This window comes from Meles meles, chromosome 2 (genome assembly GCF_922984935.1).
Source record: "Meles meles chromosome 2, mMelMel3.1 paternal haplotype, whole genome shotgun sequence".
Taxonomy (NCBI): Eukaryota; Metazoa; Chordata; class Mammalia; order Carnivora; family Mustelidae; genus Meles; species Meles meles.
In genome coordinates this window covers 204,561,024-204,583,240 of record NC_060067.1, presented here as the reverse complement: position 1 = coordinate 204,583,240, position 22,217 = coordinate 204,561,024, and the positions used below count along the sequence as shown (strand labels likewise).

Sequence of the window (22,217 nt, the reverse complement as noted above, 5' to 3'; positions counted from 1 at the left end):
TACTGACACCTGTTCCAGTTTTGGTGCTCCCACTTCCTCTTTATTTTACTAGAATGTGTCGAGGAAAGATGTCAGATGACAACAAAGAAGGCATTTTAAATGGTGGTCAGCTCGACACCTACAGCATCACTGACGCCCGTTGACACCGACATGCAGGATGCCCGTGACCACGGTCAAGTGTGGGCGGGCAGCCCCATCCACGGCAGGACAACCGCCTGTCCGGTAGCAACTGGGAAACATCACTGATTATAAGATGCCTCACGGATCAAACATGTCTCCAACTGCTCTCCTCACATTCTTACTTAAACCCACCCAATCCCGTCAAAATGGTTCTTTGTCAAGATCACAGGGATGTCAACATTGCCAAACCCAGTGGTCAGTTCTCTCACAACTTATCTGCCATCACTTTCTCTTCCTCTTGACACACTGTCTTCCCTCAGCTTCCCAGATCCCACACACCCTTGATCTCCTGCTTCCCTCCTGTGCTGCTCCTTTCCAGTCGACCTTTCTGCCTCCTCCCTTCTCCTCCAGCCGTGAGGACTGGCCTGGCTCTGCTCTGAGCTCTGGCTCTCTTCTCTTTCTAGACTCAGCCCCCTTGGTGAGATCACCAGTCTCATGCCTTTCAGTACTGCTATGGTCTGAATGTTTGTGTCCCCCCAGATGCATACGTTGAATCCTAACCCCCCAACGTAATGCTGTTAGTAGGCAGGGCCCCTGGGAGGGGAGCAGGCTGTGAGAATATAACCCCACAGGTTACCCTCACATAAGAGATCCCAGAGAGCACCCTTGCCCCTTCCTGCCATGTGAAGTTTCAAAGAAAAGATGCTCATCGAAGATCCAGAAAGAGGGTCCGACCCAGACACCAAATCTGCTGGCAGCCTGATCATGGACCTCAAGTCTCCAGAACTGAGGGGGAAAAAAAAGTCTGTTGTTTATAACCTACCCAGTTTTTGGTATTTTTGCTATAGCAACTCGAATGGACTAAGACCGGTACATCTATCTGTTCACCATGTCCAAATCTGCATGTCCAGCCTGAACGTGTCTCCCAAGCTCCTGACTCATACACCCAACCGCTTACTCAAGACCTGTGTGTCTAACAGTTGCCGTCACTCAGCACTGAACTCCTTAACCTCTCCTAAAATCCATTCTACTCATCATGCCCACCTACATCGATGACAGCTACATTCTTACTTCTTTTTTTTAAAGCATTTTTTTAATTTTTTTTAAGATTTTATTTACTTATTTGACAGAGAGAGAGATCACAAGTAGGCAGAGAGGCAGGCAGAGAGAGAGGAGGAAGCAGGCTCCCTGCTGAGCAGAAAGCCCAGTGCAGGGCTCGATCCCAGGACCCTGAGATCATGACCTGAGCCGAAGGCAGAGGCTTTAACCCAGTAAGCCACCCAGTGCCCCTACATTCTTACTTCTTAGAACCATCCAGGCTCCTCAAAACACCCTACATTCCACACCAGACCATCAGAAGTCCTGCTTCCTCTTTGAAAAAATGTCCAGAATTTTGCCGGTCCTCACCACCTCCATCCCTCCCACCCATCTGTGCCCCCAGCATCTCTCACTTAGGTAACCGTCATCCCTCTAGTGGCTTCCCTGCTCCTGACAATGAACACCTACAGTCTAGTCTCAGCACGCCCACCATCGAAACTGCAATCATGTCATGGCTCTTCTGCTCAAAACCCCACAATTTTACTCACAGTAAAAGTCACAGTCCTTACAATGGTCTGAGGCCCTCAATGATCTGGTCCCCATTATATTTCTGACCTTATCTCTGGCCACTTTTTCCCTTGTTCTCTCTGTGCAGCCACACTGGCCTTGCCCATGGCCTAGAACCCTCTTCCTCTAGATAGGGCTTAGAAAAATTCCTCAACCACCTAGTGTTTCTTAGTGAAAGACATATTCTCAAAGAAGTCTGCTCCGAGCACTCTCTTCAGTACTGATACTACCCTCCCCTTTGCCCCAAGCTCCCCCAGTCTCCCAGCCCCTCTGTACCTCAGAGGGCACAGCACTTAGTCACTTCTAACACAGCATGCGGTTTAGTTTTCACTATGTTCATCTCTGCCTTCCTTACAGAATGCGAACTCTACAGTTTCACGGATCTCTATTTCATTTGCAGAGGAAGAGTATCCAGCATACAGCAGGTGCTTGACAAATGTTTGGTGAATGAGTGAAGGAAGCCGGAGAAAAATCGTAGGACGCCACTGTTCCAAGCCGAGTGGAGCCGGCTGGGGTCAGGCACAAGGAGGAGGAGGCTGTGGGTTGCAGAAGCGGAGAGATGAGGTGATCCAACTGCAGTTGAGACTAAAATCACTGGAAAGGGAAGACCCGGAACCCACTGAGCCAGCAGGCGGCGGTGCCAGGAATGAGGGGTTAACAGTACACACGCCCGCGATCGTTTCAGAAGTCTAGAGGGGAACTCCTTAAAGTGATTTTCTTCAGTTTCTCAATCTAATTTGGCTTTGTCCACTGGGACATGCTGCTTTCTCATAACAGAATTTAATAATTGAAAATAGCTCTTCAATGGGACAAAAGCTAAGAACGATAAACGACCTCCAAGTTCGCTATGTCCCGTAAGCACCATAGGAGATGGCAGAAGGCCCTGATGGCCACGATATTGTCTTTTAAATGAGTTACTCAGACCTGGTGGCTATGTAGTAACGACCTCTAGCTTTGCTTACAAAATTCACATGAAATACCTGTCGTCACTTCGTGTCATTTTTAAAAAAAGAAGAAAAAGAAACACATTCTCTATTCTCAGATGAATAGTTTGGAGGAAGAAACTCTCAGCATGAAGACACTGGGGGAAACCATCAAAGGTAACATTCTGAATTGCAGCTGTGACCACTGTATGGACTCAGCCCCACAGCACAGAGAACTGCCTGCACAGAATGTTTTCATCAACAAGAGATGAGTACATCCTATTCCAAAAAGGAACAATTACTCTAGATTATAATGTAGCTATACTTTGGTGGAATTTTTTTATTTTTTTATTTTTTATTTTTGGTGTTGCCAAGGGAAAAATCAAAAGAGAATCCCACTGAAAGACTCTCTGATACTTGACCAAAGACCGTCTCGCTCAGCAGTTAAGTCTGCGAAATGGCGGGAACAGTGTCACTCCCGAGTCTGACTCCCTCGGTCTTTTCCCACTTAGACGGAGGAATCTTCCATCACTTTCCTTACCAGACTCAAATTCTAATTTTTACATCACATGTGCATTGAGGTTTGTGATATTATTTAAAAGATTTTGAGGGGGAACATAAAGTGCAATCTACATTGATCAAAGCTATTATCTTCTACTAAAATTTATCTTGGGTGGCCCAGAAGGATAGGACAAGAGAGCCTGGTGAACATCTTTATTTCCAGTTTTACAGGCACCGTTAAATGGTTTCGCATTTGATCTTACTGTAATGGCCTCTCCTGAGAACCAAGTATCTTAAAAGTGAAATTTAAGGACCTTTTCAAACATAACTCTTTCTTGCCATATCCTCTGAATTTTCCACCAGGAGAATTATTCCTATAGGATGGTATTTCACAAAATATGTTCCAAGAACTCTAAGATTCTTCCTCTCAAACTAAGATTCTGCAGGAAAAGAAGCCTGGGAAACACTGCATATCATATTCCCTCTCTTGGAAATTGTTAATCTATAAGAGCATATTAAGGGTTCTCTTTCCTGATCGAATAATAAGTATGAAACATTTGGAAGTGTATCTAATACATTTTGGAAAAATTTCCAAATTTATCAGATGAGTAAATAATTCTGGCGAACAGAAAAGTAAGGCACCATCCTGCGTGCGGTCTTCTAACCCCTACCCAGCCACCCAGAATGGGCCTGGAACACCTCCCTCCAGGGGATGCAGCATCCTGCCAGCTTGTGTTGGGCTTCTCACCCCATGTGGGAATATCTGTCCCTGTTTCAGGCACAACACGTGCTCCTTTGTCCTGATTAAGCACATGCAGAATATGGCACCTGGCCAGCTCCACTGCTGTTTGTCCTCCGCGGGGGGAGGGGGGGGGGGGCGTTCTGCAGCCTGCGGGGGGCAGGGGGGTAACTGTCCTGCATCAGCCACTGAGAGAGGCCCACGGGCCACAGGGGCCTGAGACTCGCTGCTGAAGCTGACCTTGCTCTGTCTCTTCTCTACGTGAGGAAGGGATATTCCATCCATGCTTGACGGCGTTGTTTTCGGTGACTCCGATACGAGATGCAGTGGGCAGAAATGCTCCAATCCCTACTCCTGGGGGTAGGCAACAGGTGCCACTTGCTGGACAAACACACTTTGCGAGACGTTGCTCTCAATACTTTGTGTGCTAGCCTTCTCGGAATACACACATGCTCAACGGAGGAGAACAGACTCCCAGGACATGAAGGAGTTGGCTCAGACAAGCCTCAGTGGAGGGAGGGAACTAGAGAGAGCGCAGACCCCAGCATCGAGGGAGGCCACACCCTGGGATCAATCACACCTGCAATCTAAAAAAAAAATCAGTCTGTCTCATAGGAACAAGGGATAGAATGGTGGTTGTCAGGGGCTGGCGCTGGGGAGGGGGGAAGTTGGGGGGAATTGGTAAAAGGATACAAACTTTCAGTTATAAAATGGACACAGTTCTGAGGATCTGATATGCAACATAGTGACTACAATTGATGACACTGTATCGCATCACTGAAATTTGCTAAGACAGTAGAACTGGAATGTTCTCACCAAAAACAAACATAAAGTGAATACAGGAAGGAAAGGCTGTGTTCATTGACTCCACTGGGGCGGTCCCTCCACAAGGCACACATATAGCAAATCATCACATCATACACTTTAAATATTTTACAATTTTGTAACTACGCCTTCATAAAGCTAACAAAATGAGGCCAGACCCAATGGTGCGCAAACCAAGATACAATCTTGACAGCCATGGCCCACATTAGCCCCTGGAGAGTCCTTAAAACACAGCTCCTTGGGCCCCGGGTCTGCACCCCACTTGGAGTAGCACGGCGTGAGCATCCTGTCAGGTGGTCCGCTGAGGAATTGCCACTGTTTGGGCTTGTGGGACATAAAGAGCATGAAGTATGGTCCCTGCCTCCTATCCTGTGTTCAGAGCCGAAACTGGCACATAAGAAACTGAACCATACAGTGTTTGGACTTACGATATGCCAGACACGCTGCTCTGTGCTTTACAAATAAGACTTGCCCAGAGTCCAACAAAAGTCCTAAGAGGGAAGTACTCGTCTTACCTGCTCTGTTTCACATAAGAAAATGGGGCCCAGAGCCCTGAATGACTCCCCCCAGGCTCCCCAGGGTTGAGCACAGACCACATGCCTGCCAAGGCAGTACTCTGTCGGGCTGCACTGCCTCTCTCCTTGAGACATATGAGTGCTGGGCTGGGTGATCTGGCTGACGGTGCTAATGTCACTAAAGTCTGGATGAGTGGAGAAGTGGGTGGGTTCCCTGCACCTGACCAGCTGCAGTGCGTGGCAGGGAGACAACATTCCCCGAAAGAGGCAGTGAGCGAGGCTGCACTGGGGGTGGGGACCAGAACCCTGTAGGAGGGGGTAATGGGAAGCGACCAGCCTGGCCACCTGTGAGCCACGGCCAGAGCCAAGCCCTATGTGGTCTGGAAATTGGTTTCCTATAGGGTGAGTGAGAAAATAAACAGATCAGCTGATGACAACAGGGCGGGTTTCTCAGGGCTGGTGAAGAGGGGTTCATCTCTGGAAAGCGCACTCCACAACACCATGAATATGTGCGACAGCGCTGACCTGTACATGCCTGGGATGGTTTCAAAAGACTTACCAAGGGGCACCTGGGTGGCTCAGTGGGTTAAAGCCTCTGCCTTCGGCTCGGGTCATGATCCCGGGGTCCTGGGATCGAGCCCCGCATCGGGCTCTCTCCTTGGTGGGAAGCCTGCTTCTTCCTCTCTCTCTGCCTGCCTCTCTGCCTGCTTGTGATCTCTGTCTATCAAATAAATAAATAAATAAATAATCTTAAAAAAAAAAAAAAAAAGACTTACCAAACTGAATGTTGTAAATATGTGCAATTGTCTGCCTGTATCTCACTGAAGCTATTAAAAATACACATGGAAAAATAAAACTTGTGGCTTTGTTTTAGAATGGGAGGGATTGCTGACAACTCGTGGTTTTCCATCTATATAAATAGATAAGCACAACAGACGTGCGTGCGTGCGTGCGTGTGTGTGTGTGTGTGTGTGTGTGTGTACACATACACAGGCTTTCTAGCTCAGTCCACTTGGGAAACCTAGACAGAAATGACCCCACACCAACAGATGCACTTAGCACTTAGATCTGGGTCATGAAATGTCATTCTCCCCTGAAAGGATCCAGGGCTATTTGGAAACACAGCTCAATCCAGGAGCGGATCAAGTATAACATGGGGTCTACATAACTTGTTCCAGAGAAAGAAAAAGTGTGCAAAAGATCATGGGGATACACACACACACACACACACACACACACACCAACCTAAAGACTTTCCACTGGCCAAATAATAGTAGTAGATTATAACTCCTTGAATAAAATAAGCATCTGCGGGTCCATTCTGATATGTGCATGTGTGTGCATGCAAATATATATATGGAATAGAGAGAGAGAGGATATATATCACATAGACACATAAATGGAGAGGTTAAATCCTTGCTTACAGCAAAATCCCAAATAATAAATGTACAAGGGATGACAGAATTAGAATATCATCACTTGGCAATCATTATAGGCATCATAGAAATGGTTCAGGCAAGAATCACCAGTGGATAAAAGAAATTCATGGGTGAAAGCTTGCTGAGGAAGGTTATTTATATAGTTTCAAATATACATTTTACTTACTATTAATTCATGTATAAAAATGTCTATTAATTAACTACAGAGGAGAAATTATGCCAGACATCAGCTTAACTAAGTGGTAAGAGTGAACGTCACCTGTCACATTTGACATGAGGAGCCTCCCGACAGTGCCACCCAGAGGAAAGTGGCTTTGGGGCTACTCCTGTCAGAAGCCCAGGACTTGGTTCTGATAGGAGCTAACATCAGACAAACCTAAACCGAAGGACATCCTCCAAGTACTGGTCTGCAGGCATAAGAATTACTAGGTCAAGAAAATCAAGGAAGGACTAAATGCTTCAGACAAACATGACAGCTGATCACAACCCATGATTCTGGACTGGAGCGGAACAGAAAGGAAAGTAGTAAAAGGAAGATTTTTAGGGGTCTGGTTTGGGTTTTTTCTTAGAGGGAAAGTGAGTGGATATACACGGCAGTTCTGAGCAATGGCTACAATTCGAACGAGATCTTTGGGTCAGATGAGAGTATTCCGGTAACACTCATTTCCGGAGGTTGCTGCGTGTACACTGGTCACGTGGGAAAACAGCCTTGTTTGGGGGGAAATAAAATTTACAGTTTTTAGGGGTAGGAGGGTCTCATGTCTCCAGCTTTCTCTGGACCAATGGTATGCAGGAGTTTCCACACTCTGCTTGCAACCATTGTAAGTCTGAAATTACTCCAAAATAGAAAGTTGACTCAATTTTGACCTTTGGAAAGAGTGCGTTTGTAATTTTGCCTGGGGTGAACTCAGGCGCTCCTTCAAGTGGGTGCAATTAGTTCAGAGGCTGCCCCACCTGGCCAGCAGGTGCTTGTGCAAAGATTTCCTTTTCCTTCTCAGGTTCTGGGAGTCCCACCACGGTCTTAATCCCCCATAGGTACGAAACCATGCAGGAAGGGCCAGGACCTGAGCAGGTAACTGGGGGTCAGGACGAGGTTCACTTTCTGGGGGATCCTCTGCTCCCCTTCCATCTTTCCTGCAGCAAAGAGCCAGGATCATGGACACGTCAGCAGCTGGAAGGGCCCTGCTCCTCCTGGACATTTCTTCCTTTTTCTCCCAAACCTGTCGCCTCTGGCTTCCTTTGGAACCTAAAGAAGTTTCCTTCTGCCAGAGGTTTAGCTCCAAAAAGGGAGGCAGATTCTCTCATGTGGCCACAGCAGGCGAATAACAGAAGGTACCTTTGTTCTTGCCTGTTTGCTCTTCACCACGAAAGGCTATAGTTCATTTTCTTTCCTGGAATGGCTAAATATAAACACCTCACTACCAGTATTAGCTTTTTTTTCTTTTTTCTTCAAAAATCTCATAGGCAAATCTCACCAAAAACATACATATTCGCTCTACTAACATCAGGCTGGCCCCGTGCTTACTGACGTCATAAGCCCAAATATGCCTTCTTCCTGAATCTAACCGTATTGTGTCGGCCAAGGACACCATCTGAGGGATGACGTCCCATTCAGAGACATGCCCCCCACGACGGGGGAAGCGGCCCTCAGCTGACATTTCCACCAGAATATAAACACAGCCCCCGTGACCGACCGCAGCTGTTCGGAGCCGTAGAATGGCTCTCAAAGTTACTTTGTATAGAGCTTATTTATGCCAAATAAGAGGCAGGATTTGTGAAGTGGCAGGAAAAGACTCATGCGAACTGTTCCGATGGTAGACAAGCCACACACGGTGAAAATCACCCGCAGACCCCAGGGCACGGCATCAGAAACCAGGAAAATTTCTGCTCCTTAAAAAAGAAAGCATTCTGAAAAATAACATTCTGGCCCCACAAGAAACAGAGGCAGTGGTGACCAGCTCCTACTCTCCCTCTCTGACCAGGGTTGTGTCATAAGCCCCAAAGGGGCCCTGGGCAGGGCCAGCACACAGCTGGGCTCGTCAGTCCATTCAGCAGCCAGAGAACCTGACTTTGGGCGTCCGAATGTTGAGGAGACGGCAGCTACTGTGACCGACGGCTCCCTAGTCTGTGTCTGCAGAAGATTTCCGTGTTTTCACAATGCGGTTTCTAAAGCACGGCGGGCAGCATCCTGCAAACGCACTCAGAGGGGGAGGCGATCCAAACGCGTGCATCTGCGTGCGTCTCGAGAGGGGACACGGGCGATCGTGCCAGAAATCACTAGGTCGGCTGAAAGCTTTACAGGCTTGGCTCATCCAAATAAACTTCTCAAGTGATTTAAATGTAGACAGAGAATTCACAACGTTTCTTAATTCTCCCGTTACCGCAAAACGTCGGTAGGCAGTCACATGCGGAGGCAAAGCTCGCGCACAGTAGAGGTGTGCCACACCGACGTCCCACCGGGCGGGAAGGCAGAGAGCAGGCTCGGCGCAGCACCGCTGTCTGATAAATGTTCACATATTAGCGGACAGAACCTACCCCGAGGCTTCCAGGGCTGCCCATCTCCCCCGGACAATGTACTTGGATAGCAGTGGGGAAAGTCAGTACCCGCTGGGAAGACGGTGGCAGGAGGTCTGAAGGACGGGAGGACAGCCCAGCCCCACCAAGCACTGCTGGAACCTTGGTCTCTTCCACCCAGTGTCCTTTGTGTCCCACAGGCCCCGCTTTGCAGATCACTGGACTGTGCCATGACCAGAGCCATGTTTTATAGGGGTTGAAATATCTGGGGGCAGGAGCTGGCGACATTAGGAAGGAGGAGACAAGCAGGCACTGGGGACCCATGTGAGAGAGGCAGAGGCCTGGGGCAGAGAACAGGTCATCAGAGACCTCGTTCAATAGGCTACTACTCTTTTTTTAAGATTTTATTTATGTATTCGACAGAGAAAGAGCATGAGCCGCTGGGGAGCCGCAGAGAGAGAGGGAGAAGAGGCTCCCGCTAAGCAAGCAGCCCAGTGTGGGGTTCGATCCCAGGACCCTGGGATCATGACTTGAGCTGAAGGCAGACACTTAACTGACTAAGCCTCCCAGGCGCCCCTCAACAATTTACTTCTGATTTGGGGCTGGAAGGTCAGGGTGAGATGAAGACTCACCAGGCCCACCGGGATTCCTCAGCCTCCCCTCCCTGGTCCACGGGGCACCCCCAGCTCTCTGCAAATCCTGGCACTCCACCCGATTAGACTCAAAGGGACCTCCAGCACGACCCCCAGCACGGGCCCCAACCGGCTCTCCGCTGGGATGCTACCTTACCCCTTGCTCCCGAAATCCGAAATCCAAGGACAGCTAGTGTGCTCAGAGACTGCTCAGCAGCTGTGCATTCCTTCCAGAATAAAATCTAGGGCCCTCCTACAGCCAGCAAGACTTCCATCCACTTCCCTCCCCTCCCCCCTTCTCCCCCTTCCTCCCCCCCACCCCCACTTCCTCTCTCTCTAGGCAGCTCCTTAAAGGCACCGAAGGGGCGGCCCCAGTGAGGAAGGCCCTTCCCTCCTCTTATCACAGTGGCTCCTTTCCCTTCTCCCAGATCTTGCCTTAAATAACACTTTACTGAGAAGTCTTTCCAGATCGGACCACACGGAACGACAGCCCCCTCCCCACCTTGCCCCGGCAGGCCGGCACTCCTCTCCTTGTCTTCCTCCAGAGCACTGAACCCCACCTGACCTGCTGTATGTCTGCCCCTCTTGTGCCTGCAGGAATCCGACCGCGTGAGAACAGGGACCCGGCTCTGTTCCCAGTGCCCGGCACACAGCAGGCACTCAATAAATATCTGTTGCTGTATGTCCAAAAGCCAGCGTGGGTGGGTTCTGGTGAGAAGCTCTCACGGATCGTAGACCGCCAAAGCTCTTCTGTGCCTTCACGTGATGGACAGAGAGCATCCCTCCTTGTCCTTTCTTGGAAAAGCACTAATCCCATCATGAAAGCTCAGCTCTGGCGACCTGGTCACCTCCCAGAGGCACCACTCTAAACACGATCTCGCTGGGGTTGCGGGCTTCGACATGAGACTCTGGGTAGTGCAAGGCCACACACGTGGTTCCGTTCCCAGCACAACGACGGAATGCACGGCTAACGTGTATGTCACTTTATGAAGCAAATTGGAAGATGTACTTTGCATTTTCATGCAATTAGCAATCTGCTGGGTCTAACTTCATTAATTAATCATAGATCCCTTTTATGCATATGTGGCCATAGTGTTGATTTTTTTAATCACCTAAGATAAAGACTAGTTATGTTGTGATTGAGTTGAGCTTTGCATTAATAATTTATTCCACAGGGATAAATGGATGATTATAATTAGGAGTAACTAAGATAAGATTTAATAAGTGTCTTGATCTTTCCCAAGAATCTAATTGCTCAGATTAGTCTATCATCTCTAGAAGCCATAAGCAATACAAACAATTTACACGGGACACTCAGCAACTTAAAACATGGGGACGAGCAGGGACCGCTGCCTCCGTGATCTCACTTGCCTACTGAAGATTTATGTGCTGGATGTTTCTTTACAAAAGGTCATTGTAATTTCTCTGGTTATTCTTAAAAAATTACAGTGACTAATTTGGAGGGTGTACTCTATTCCTATTATTACAATAAAGGATTTCTTTTTTTTTAAGATTTTATTTATTTATTTGACAGACAGAGATCATGAGTAGGCAGAGAGGCAGGCAGAGAGAGAGAGGAGAAAGCAGGCTCCCTGCTGAGCAGAGAGCCCGATGTGGGGCTCCATCCCAGGACCCTGGGATCATGACCTGAGCCAAAGGCAGAGGCTTTAACCCACTGAGCCACCCAGGCGCCCCTACAATAAAGGATTTCTTTAAATTGGTGTACCCTTCTGAAAGACGAAAATAGAGACCTCCCAGACTGCCCAGCCACGGTGGGCCGGCTGGAGAGTGAACAAGCTTCCACACCCATGTCCTTATGTGTTACCCTCCGTAGGGGCCTCCGCAGGACTCTCAGAGTCTCCCAAATTGGGAGCATCGCACACAACTGGCCATGGGCACCAAGAGACATGCGTGATGCGAAGTAGAGTCAAACAGCTGATCAGAGTTTCCCGCCTGTAAGTTATGCTTGGTGCACAGGAAAGCATACGACCCACATGGAAAGCTTATTCATTCCATTATCCATCCATCCACCCATAAGATTTATCTATTTAGTGGAGAGAGAGTGCAAGAGCGAGTGGGGGGAGAGGCAGAGGGAGAGGGAAAGAGAGAGCTTCTCAAGCAGACTCCTCACTGAGTGCAGAGCCCAACACACGGTTTGATCTCGGGACCCTGAGATCATGACGGGAGCTGAAATCAAGAGTCGGATGTTTAAGCGACTGAGCCGCCCAAGCGCCCCCATCCATCTGTTCACTGATTAAGGCTGACTCGTCAGGAGTCCGACAGTCCGAGTCAAGAGAGAGTTAAAAGCTACCCATGGCCCTGGCTGGCAAGTGGATGTGACCAATATCCCAGAGCTGTGCATTATCTCAGTGTCCTGTTCCTGTTAACCTGCTCCAGAGTCAGGAGATCAGAATGGACCATCCAGTGTCTGTTAAGCTCCCAGGGAAAAAGTGCCCAATGTCTTGGCCCTTTGCACAGTGGAGCAGTGACTCTCAACGCACGGCGCTTTAAACTACACACTTCCCACCCTAAACTGACTTCTGCCCTCTCTTCAAAGCTTCTGCCTTCATGGACCTTAAGGATAATGCTCTGCTGTGCTCTTCCGTAGAGAGCACTCAAGCATTCCAGAACACGGATCGCCTGCCACGAAGATGAGGAGAGAGAAGCAGGAGGGAGAGAAAGAGGAAAAGGGGAGCCGCGGCCAGCACGGGTCCGGCTTCCTGAGGACTCACAAGCATGAGGACTCTGTTCTAGCTCACAAGAGCCCCGGGCTCTGTTCTGAGCTCCAGAACCATACCTACACGTCCCACATCAGCACTGTCACCTGCCCCAGATCCTAAGTATCCAAAACCTCATCCTCCCCACCACGGAAGAAAACCAAGCCTCTGGTGCTGGACGCACACATCTTCTCTTTTCCCTTAGCGCACCACTGACCTTGTTTCCGTCTACACTGCCTCCGCCCTCCTTCCCGCCCCCAGCAGGGCTCTCAGATGTCGGGACACTTTCCAGCGGGTCTGTTCTCTCTTCTTGCAACCCATCCATGCACCAACGCCAACGCCATCCACCTGTTTCTGTGATCTTGCTTCTCCGACTCCAGAATTTCAACTACTGCCTATCAAATAACACAAATCTCTTCACTCTGGTATTTTAAAATATCATCTTTTTTTAAAGGAATACTTTAAAAATTGACACTCCTCACTATGATGTTAGTCTTATGTCATATTATTACACACACAGGGCCAGACCAATAAGACTACTTCCTGAACGTTCCCCCACTTTTCCTCCTCCATTTCTTCTCTCCAATGTCTACTAAGTCTTTCTTACTTTTCAATGATGACCTCAAATGGTCCCTCAATGACACCTGGATGTCTCTCTACTCTATGCAGCATCTTTCTCCTTTGAATTACACATTTTTTTAAAAAAAAAAAACCTCTTATGTACTTTACCTGATTCATTTTTGTAATAAAGAACTTAAGTGCTCTGTATGAAGTCCCTTAGGGCAAAGCCTACGTCTTGTGCATCTTCCCCTTCCCAGCTTCCATCATAGCATCTGGCCCATTATAGATCCTTAATCCGTACTTGGTACATGAACGTGAACCTATCTCAATGGGAAGAATATTCTTCACTAAGGGTAAGAGTGGTGCCCTCCCGACTTGCGACAGCCTTCAAGCGTGCCAGGATGAGGCTGTGAAAACGTGTTATTCAGCTACGGCCATAAACTCCAGTCCTCAGTCGCTTCAGTATATGCTTGAAACACACGGAGCTACTGAATCAATTTCCTCAAGCTGGTGAAAACCAACTGATCTGGGCTGTGGTTGGAGAGAATGTTACTTCAACTGAGTAGACTGTGCCGAAACAGAATTCTCCATTGGATGGAAGCACCCACTTATAAAAACAACCCTTCCAGTGCTCAAAGAGTCATGAGTACTTGTAAAGTTTGAAAAATACAATGCACATAATGACTGTCACTCTTCTCTCCCTCTTCTCCTCTGTCACTTTCCATCACACTGGAAGCACCAGATTCACCGTGGGTACCGCTGACACACAGCCAAAGGAAGGTTCGCTTGGGCTTATGTCTAGTTCGTGTTCTGTGGAATGTCCGTATGTGGTGGGGAGGCATTTGCAGGAATGAGGTTACTGCTAGCTGTCCTTCTGGCAGTCTTCTTCTACCCACTGTGCCAATTCTCCTGGTAAGGAGATACAAAATATCAGGGCCAGGGGTCAAATGGGACATGCTGGATAAATTTACAAGAGATCTACTTCCAGTGTGACTGCCATTGGACTTTGTGAGTAGCAGAAATGAAATGAAATGAGATTCAAAAGGTACAAAGCCCAAAGCTAATCAGTGGAAAAATTTTAAATCATCAGATATGTAAAATTATAAGCAGAAAATCTGAGTGTCATAAATGTCTATTCTCCTACGTGAAGAACAGAGACTTGACTTGCTAATGTGGCATATACAATTATAAAGGCACCATACAGTTTTGTTTGGTTTTGGTGGGATGCACAACAAATACATTTTATTCAAACTTCGTGTTTATAAGACACTAAGCTGTCACAGTACTATAGGCACGTATGTCTGCAGAGGAAGTCTCATGTTCCAGATACTGCAACTTACCAGATCTGACAATGTGGTGGCTTCGAATGCATCGATGAAGTGGGGGTTCCAGGTGCAAAGACACTCAATATTTGCCTCAAGTGACAAGCATTTGGAATATTTTTTTTTTTTAAGATTTTGTTTATTTAGTTGACAGAGAGAGATCACAAGTAGGCAGAGAGAGAAAGAAGAGGAAGCAGGCTCCCTTCTGAGCAGAGAGCCCAATGCGGGACTCGATCCCAGGACCCTGAGATCATGACCTGAGCCGAAGGCAGAGGCTTAACCCACTGAGCCACCCAGGCACCCTGGAATATTTTTGATTATGCCTTTTTTTATAGATAACTTTAATACTGCATATTTTAGGTAGCCAAACATATAATTTTTCCAGAATTATTTGTCATACCCAAATTCAAACATACCAGGAAATGAGTGCCTTCAATTCCTAAAATTATTTAAGATTAGTCATTGCTGAAGAAAATTTGAAATATCCCCACATGTTAAAGCTCATGCGTAAAAGAAACTACATGAAGATTTTCCCAAATTTGATAAAATCCCTAAAACTTTTCATGACCTACTCAGTTACAAATGGTGAAGCTGAAAGAAATTTACCTAAACTACCAATAATAAAATACAAATTTTGATCAGGCAGGCGAGAAAAATAAATCTCTATTCTTCCTGTAGAAAACACTGAGAAATCTTTGCATATAAAGGATCAGTCAGAATATGAGCCATATATCGTGAAAGTACTACAGCAGTCTGTTAGGCTGTTAAAAAAATTGTGTTATTTTTATGGATCGTGTGGTATTTGTCACCTTCTCAAATTTGAAATGCATTTTTATTCTTTTTTATTTTAAATAAATACTCAATCTCCCTTCTGTTGTTGTTGTTGTTTAACTGCTGTGTTCTTTTTCTTGAAAAAGGTCCTCCCAAGTATAATGAGCTTTAGGTCCCAAAAAATGGAGAATCTACCTGGAAACTCTCACACAGGTACACGGGAAGTACATCATTCATTCATTCAGCGAACTCTCGAGTGCCTCCCTCCCGCCAAGCACGGCTCCCGGCATTGTCACTTCCACACAGATTAAACATACCGACGACATGGAACATCCATTCTGGTAGGAGGGAGGTAAATGACAGAATAAAGCAGGAGAAGATTGTCCAGAAAGTGAGCTGATGACGAAGGCTTTGAAGAAGAGGCTGTGGGAGGGAGAGCACCCAGGTCACAAGGTGTCTGGGGAGGTCAGCTGAGAAGCCCCAGCTGAGCAGGTAAGAGAGCGACCCCTGGGATCTAGGAAACAAACGGGATGGGGGTGAGGGGAGAGGGCAACACTCCAGCCAGAGGGAAGCCTGTGTGCGAGAAAGGGGGAGCAGGGTAAGTGCCTCCCTCAAGAGGGAGCATGGAGCTGGACCACAGTGAGCCCCGCGCAGGGGAGCTAAGGCAAAGGCCAGCAGGTAAAGTGGAGTGGAGGGAACAGCTTTCACCACAGTGAAAGCTTCCCCTTCACGAAAGCGAATATGGCGAGACAGTAACATATATACATTACAACGTATAAGATACGCAAGGGCTTCGCTTATTTTCTCTTTATTTCTAGGCTCAAAATAGTTGATCATTAATCATGTGAGTTTTTCAGCCTTCAAATATATGTATCAGGAAACCAGAAAGACTGAAGGTAAGTATCACAGCAGCCTCTGATGAAGAAAGAGGGCAGAAAGGCTGTTGGGGGTCAACTCGACACACAGGAAAATTGAAGCCAAGAGATGTCGAACCAACCTGCCTGCGTGCTCATCAACCAAAGCTTGGCCATGCCGGGCTGGGCTTCCAAGCCAGGAAAGGATCATTTTTTAATATTTCTTAGTCGTATGTTTAGGTTTAACCACTTTGCTCATTTCCAGTTAAACCTCCTGAAAGTTGTCAGTTTTCCTCATTTTAGCCACAGGATGCAGAGTCGTCTGCACCACACACCATTACACTCTTGAATTATACTACGAGAGTCCTATGTTTAAGTATGAATACGATATGAAGATATATAGGCTATAAGCCACTTATGACTGTGTAGGATAAATTATATCACATGCTCATAATACTGTACGAGTGGTTTTTTGTTGTTGTTAATTACATCACAAAGTGCTGGAAACAAGCTTTCTGTACATACTTAATGTGTTCCCTAACTTCTTTCTGCAGCACTAAGAGAACCTGGGTCAATTCATTCTAACTATTCATATCCCAGGGCTATCACTAAATACATATTTAAAATTAAAATAAGCTTGTTCATCCTGAGAGAAAAAAAAAAAAAAACTCTAATAAAACAGCACGGATGCATTTCTAACAAATTTCTGACTTAACTCCAAAATAATTAAAAAACACTCCAAAAACAGTGCATTGTCATTTCACAAAATTCAGCCTCCATCTACCTAGACCAGTTAATCAAATTTTTATTTTTTATGAAGTCATGACATAAAATTGAGGATTGATGAAAGTTAATTTAGAGTAAGATACAATATTGTAGCAAAAAAGGATTAAAATATTCTTGTTCGTAAAATGCTAATATAAGAGCTTAAACTCCAGTAATGAATAGCAGCTCAATATTAACTAATTTTAATGGCTTTCAACAGAAGATAATGCATTATCAGAAAAATATTCAGAACTATTCTGGCATTTCCTACAGAAACTGCTTCACCATTCCGCACAAAATAAACTTCCTTACGAGTCCATAAACAAAAAGCTCATGACCATCCTTGGCAGGCCTGCTCCCTCAATATATTTTCCAGATGGCCGACAAGGTCAATAAATGGCTTAATAAAAAATATTTATATAATTCAGCAAAGCACAGTTTCTTGGGAACCGCTTGTGTTCAATTAACTTAAGACCCTATCTGATTGTACCTGAATATTTAGACCTATTAGAATACAGGGGGCACCTGGCTGGCTCAGTCAGGGGAACATGTGACTTGTAATCTCAGGGTTGTGAGTTCAAGCCCCATGCTGGCTGTGGAGATTCCTAAAAGTAAATAATATATTCACTATAATATAATATAGGTGAAATGGTTGTATTTCAGAAGTCAGATATGAGTTACTCCATTATTCTAATGCCACCTGAAAAGATTTCATATGGCCACTTATATGCTCCAGGGTCTTATACATAGCTGAGCTGAAAAAACTTATGTGACCCATTCCAAGGCGAAAAATGTTTAAGTAAAATCTCCCTTTATCCCCATTAAGGTAATAACTTATTTAAAGTTTCTATGTAAGATATTAAAATAAGGCCCACTTCTGCTTGATTCTAAAGAAGCCAAAACAAGATACTATGAAATCTGTAAGGTGATTTTACAACTGAGAAGTAAAAAATATAATTTATCTGTATTTGTAGCAACTCCAAAATAAAAAGTGAAATGTATTACACAAATAATTATATATTAACCTATTTTTTTCCATTTCAACAGTATTAGGTACCTTTTCTTTTTTTTTTTTTAGAGAGAGCGAGCTGGGGTGGGGGGCACAAGGCGAGGGAGAGAGAGAATCTTAAGCAGGCTCCATGCCCAGCATGGAGCTCAATGCGGGGCTTGATCTCACAACCCTAAGATCATGACCTGAGTCGAGATCATGAGTCAGATGCTTCAAGTGAGCCACCCAGGCACCCCACAGGTACCATTTTTAATAACCAATTCAGCTTCAGTGTTTATGATTTACAAACACTTTCCCATCACAGTGAAATTTGAAGTGGATAAAACTGGTATCATCTCCCTTTTAACCAACGAGAAAAACAACACCCAAGTGCTCATGTGACCGTTTACAGAGGTCCCCAAAGCACGTGGTTGCTCCACATCACACGTCTGGGTCATCAGGCTCCCAACAGTTTCACTCTGATGCCTCTATCCTTCACAGATGAGTAAGACAAGCACGTCCCGTCTCGAAGTCTGTCCATGATGGTAGCGTTCTTAGAGAAATACCCCGAAAATCAGTCACAAATTGTAGAGCTTCATGGCACGGAAATATCATACAGTCTGGAAGTTATCAATTCCTTGTTCCTACTGTAACATACACGAGATCGATCTGACAATGAGCCACGGAGAACCATCTAATGCACGTGCATTAGATCACATCTCAGCGGTTCGCAATTTCTAGCGCATTCTCTGCAACCACAGCTCCTTCTCTGTCCGGCAGGAAATCATCAGAACGCAAGTGAGAGGGATGTCATCATAGGAACAGCCTTGAAATCAGTGTTTTAATTGTCATTAATAAAAATTCCTTGAGGCTCCTGGGAGGTTCAGTCGGTTAAGCATCTGTCTTCAGTTCAGGTCATGATCTCAGAGTCCTGGGATCCAGCCCTGAAAAGGGCTCTTTGCTCAGTGGGGAGCCTGCTTCTCCCTCTCCCTTTGCCCCTCCCCACTGTTTGGGTGCTCTCTCTCTCTCAAATAAATAATAAAAATAAAATATGATAAAACAAATAAAAATAAAAATTTGGGGGGTAGGGGAACACTTGAAAACTTACCTCACAGCACCAGAATATAAAAATAGCCTAGTTGCAAGTGGTGGATTTAACCCTTTTGTTTTAAACACAAGGCCTAGAAGTTAAGCAATTTGTTCAGGGACACAATTCTGGTACACGGTAGAAATGGTATTAATACGTAAAAGGCCCTAATTCTCTTTTTCCAACCAATGTATTTCCACTTGTACCTACCTGCAGAGGTGGAAAATGTGCAAGACCAGATTTGGAGTTAGGAATGTAGGAGACAGATTAGAACCAGTTGTGCTATCGGTCTTCTCTCTGCCTCTTGTACCGTGAACAAAGAGGTTATGCGGCGACCCTCAGAGTGGGGACTTGTACAGTTCAGAAGGGAGAAGAGCCGGAAGACAGAAGAGCCCCAACAGCTTCTGGGGAAGTGACTTGAAGAGCTTCAGACAATGAGGAAGACCTTTCACACTCCAGTCCAGATATGCTGGCCTCCCCGTCTCTCTCCGTCTCTCCCTCGATGCCCCTCTCCCTACCCCCCCCAGCCTTCCTCCTCCCTCCCTTCCCCTCTCTCTCTCTCCTTAGACCATGAATCAGTGAATCAAGTAATTATTGGAAATCCAGCACGAACCAAGTACTGCACTTGCTACCAGAGGAAACATCATGTTTTATCCTTATTTTATAACACCTGCATTACTTAAGTAAATTAGAGCTCTATACACTAAGGAATTTACGAAAGATCCTAACGTTCGGAATTAATGCCAAATGGTAGGCGCTCAAGTGTGCGTGGACGCAGCTCCATCAATACAGCCGCTGTCTAGATTTATTACAGATTTGTTTCACACTTGCTTGAGAACACATGTTGGCTTTTCACAAAAAAAGCTTAACATCTCCATCACTATACAGTTGTTTATGGAAGCTCCTTTTAAGCCACAAAGTCTAATTTGGAGACCAATAACTTAACTATGACCATATTGATTAAATGTGCAGAACCGGGCACCTGGGTGGCTCAGCTGGTTAAGCCACTGCTTTCGGCTCAAGTCATGATCCCAGAGTCCCAGGATCAAGGCCCCCTTCAGGCTCCCAGCTCCCCAGGGAGTCTGCTTCTCCCTCTGACCTTCTCCCCTCCCATGTTCTCTCTTTCTCTCAAATAAATAAATAAAAATTAAAAAAAAAATTTAATATAAAAATTCAATAACTAACTAACTAACTAACTAAATAAATAAATGTGCAGAATCACAACTTCGGAACAACTGCTCCCAGTCATAAAAGGGTAAGACCCTGTATTTTACTGAAATGGATATTGAGGGTGTAAAGATCTTTGAGAAGCTTGTAGTTATCTCTTGTGAAATTATCAGAAAGAAACAGTTCATAGCTAATTCATCAATAGCTTGATAGAGATGAACTACAGATTCTCAAAAAATCTGAAAAAAGCAACATTAAGTTTTAACTATTAATGTTATCAGAAGAATTAATGGTGAAAGAACACAATACACGTCTAGTCTGAAGCCTACACAGAGAAACATGTAATACATAGTATTATTACCGTTCTAAGTAATAGATTTTGTCAAAGGGACACAATCCCCTCCAACTTCTTAAAATCCACATGAGTAACTTCATTGAATGCCAGAATGTTAAAGTAAAATATTCTCAGAAGATCAAACAAAAGTTCATAATTTCTGGGCCCTGAAATTCCAGTAGCTAACAGTTCATGGGTTTTAAAAGTAACAGTTTTCAACATTGTACAGCAAAAATAGGAACACCGCACTCATTAATCATGGTAGGTTCTCCCATTGGCCCTCGAAGATCTGTGAGCGAGTGCTATCATCTGTATTTTGTATATGGCGACGTGGGAACTGGAAAGGATGCAGAGCCCAAGTCTGAGAAAAGCCAGATAAATTTAAAAATTGGCCTGAAACATCAGAGAACGAAGAAATCATGGCATATTTACAAGTTGTGACTTGGAAGACCCTGTGCTTCTGGGGAGGCCAGGCCAGCCCTGAACTGCCTCATCACTACAGCCCGTGCACCAAACCAAATGTCTTTAATAAAAGACACCTGCAAAAACCTGGACTAACTTTATTCTCAATGGTGACATACTGAGAACCCCTCAGGGTTCCTATATGAGACCCAAAAAATGCCTCCTAGCACCACTCTACTCAACACTGGGTTGCACGTTCTGGCCAGCATTATTAAGCAAGAATAAAGAAACAAAAATGCAATAAGATCAGAAGAAAAGAAATAAAGTTGTCATTTTTGCAGACAACATGATTGTGAAAGAAATAAATCTCAATAAAAATTACTAAAATTAGTGAGTTTAGCAAGGCCAATATAAAAAATCGTATTTTTATTCACTAGCAATAAAAATGTAGAAATACAATTTTTAAAAGATACTATTTAAGGTGGTCAAAAATACCTATTCTGGGGAGAAATACACAAAGCTATCTATAAAACTACCACACGGGAAACAAAACATTACTGAGAGAAATTTTAAAAGCAAAACAGATATTCCTGAAAAATAAAATTTAATATGGGAAAGATGAGAATTCTCCCCTAAATTATTTATAGATTCAAAACATTTCAATTAAAATCCCAGTAGATTTTTCTGCGCAAACTGATAAGCTGATTCTAAATTTTATATAAAAAAGAACAATGCCAAGATTAAAAAAGACGCTCTTGAAAGAATGCGAAGGTAGGTTCACTGTATGTAAAGATTTGAGAGAAAGATTTTATTAAAATGGGGCAGTATTTCTACAAGGTTAGGCAAATAAACAAACGGGACAGAAGAGATTTTACAAAGAGATCCAATCATATATAAAACATGAGTTAGAAAAAAAACTGGCACTGCACAACACAGAAGAGAAAGTTCTTTCAATAAACAATTTTTGGTTAAATATATATCCACATGAAAGAACAGAACGTCATCTCACAGCACTAACAAAAATCACTTCAGGTTTTAGATCTAAGTGTGAAATGCAAAACACAAAACAATAAAGCTCCAAAAAACATAAAAGAGATTAGCATCTTCCTGATCTTGAGATAGGGAAAGAATAAATAAGACACCAAATAAGCAAAAACACAAAATAAAAAATTTAGAAATTAGACCCCATTAAAACTAAAAACTTCCGTTCATGAAAAATACACTATTACAAAAATGAAAAGACAAGCCATCAAGGATAGAAAAATATCTGCAAAACGCTCAACTGACAATAAAACACTGTGCGGGATATGGTGAGAACTCCTAAAAATCAAGAGAAAAAAGACAGACAACCCAAAGTAAAAACATGCAAGAGAATTAATGAACAGGTACTTCACAACAGAGAATATTCAAATGATAAAAAGGTTCAATTTCATTAG

At 44.8% G+C, this 22,217-nt stretch overlaps 1 long non-coding RNA gene across 2 annotated transcripts in view; it reads right to left on the bottom strand.

The window, feature by feature from the left end:
• Positions 1-22,217, bottom strand: part of LOC123935017 — a 184,029-nt gene that overhangs the window by 78,627 nt on the left and 83,185 nt on the right. Inside the window, exon 4 of one of the 2 annotated variants that reach the window (XR_006816866.1) lies at positions 11,457-11,507. The exons of the other annotated variant lie outside the window; for it this stretch is intronic. This is a non-coding gene — a long non-coding RNA (uncharacterized LOC123935017). Of the gene's footprint in view, positions 1-11,456; positions 11,508-22,217 lie in introns of those variants that run through there. 2 annotated transcript variants of the gene reach the window in all.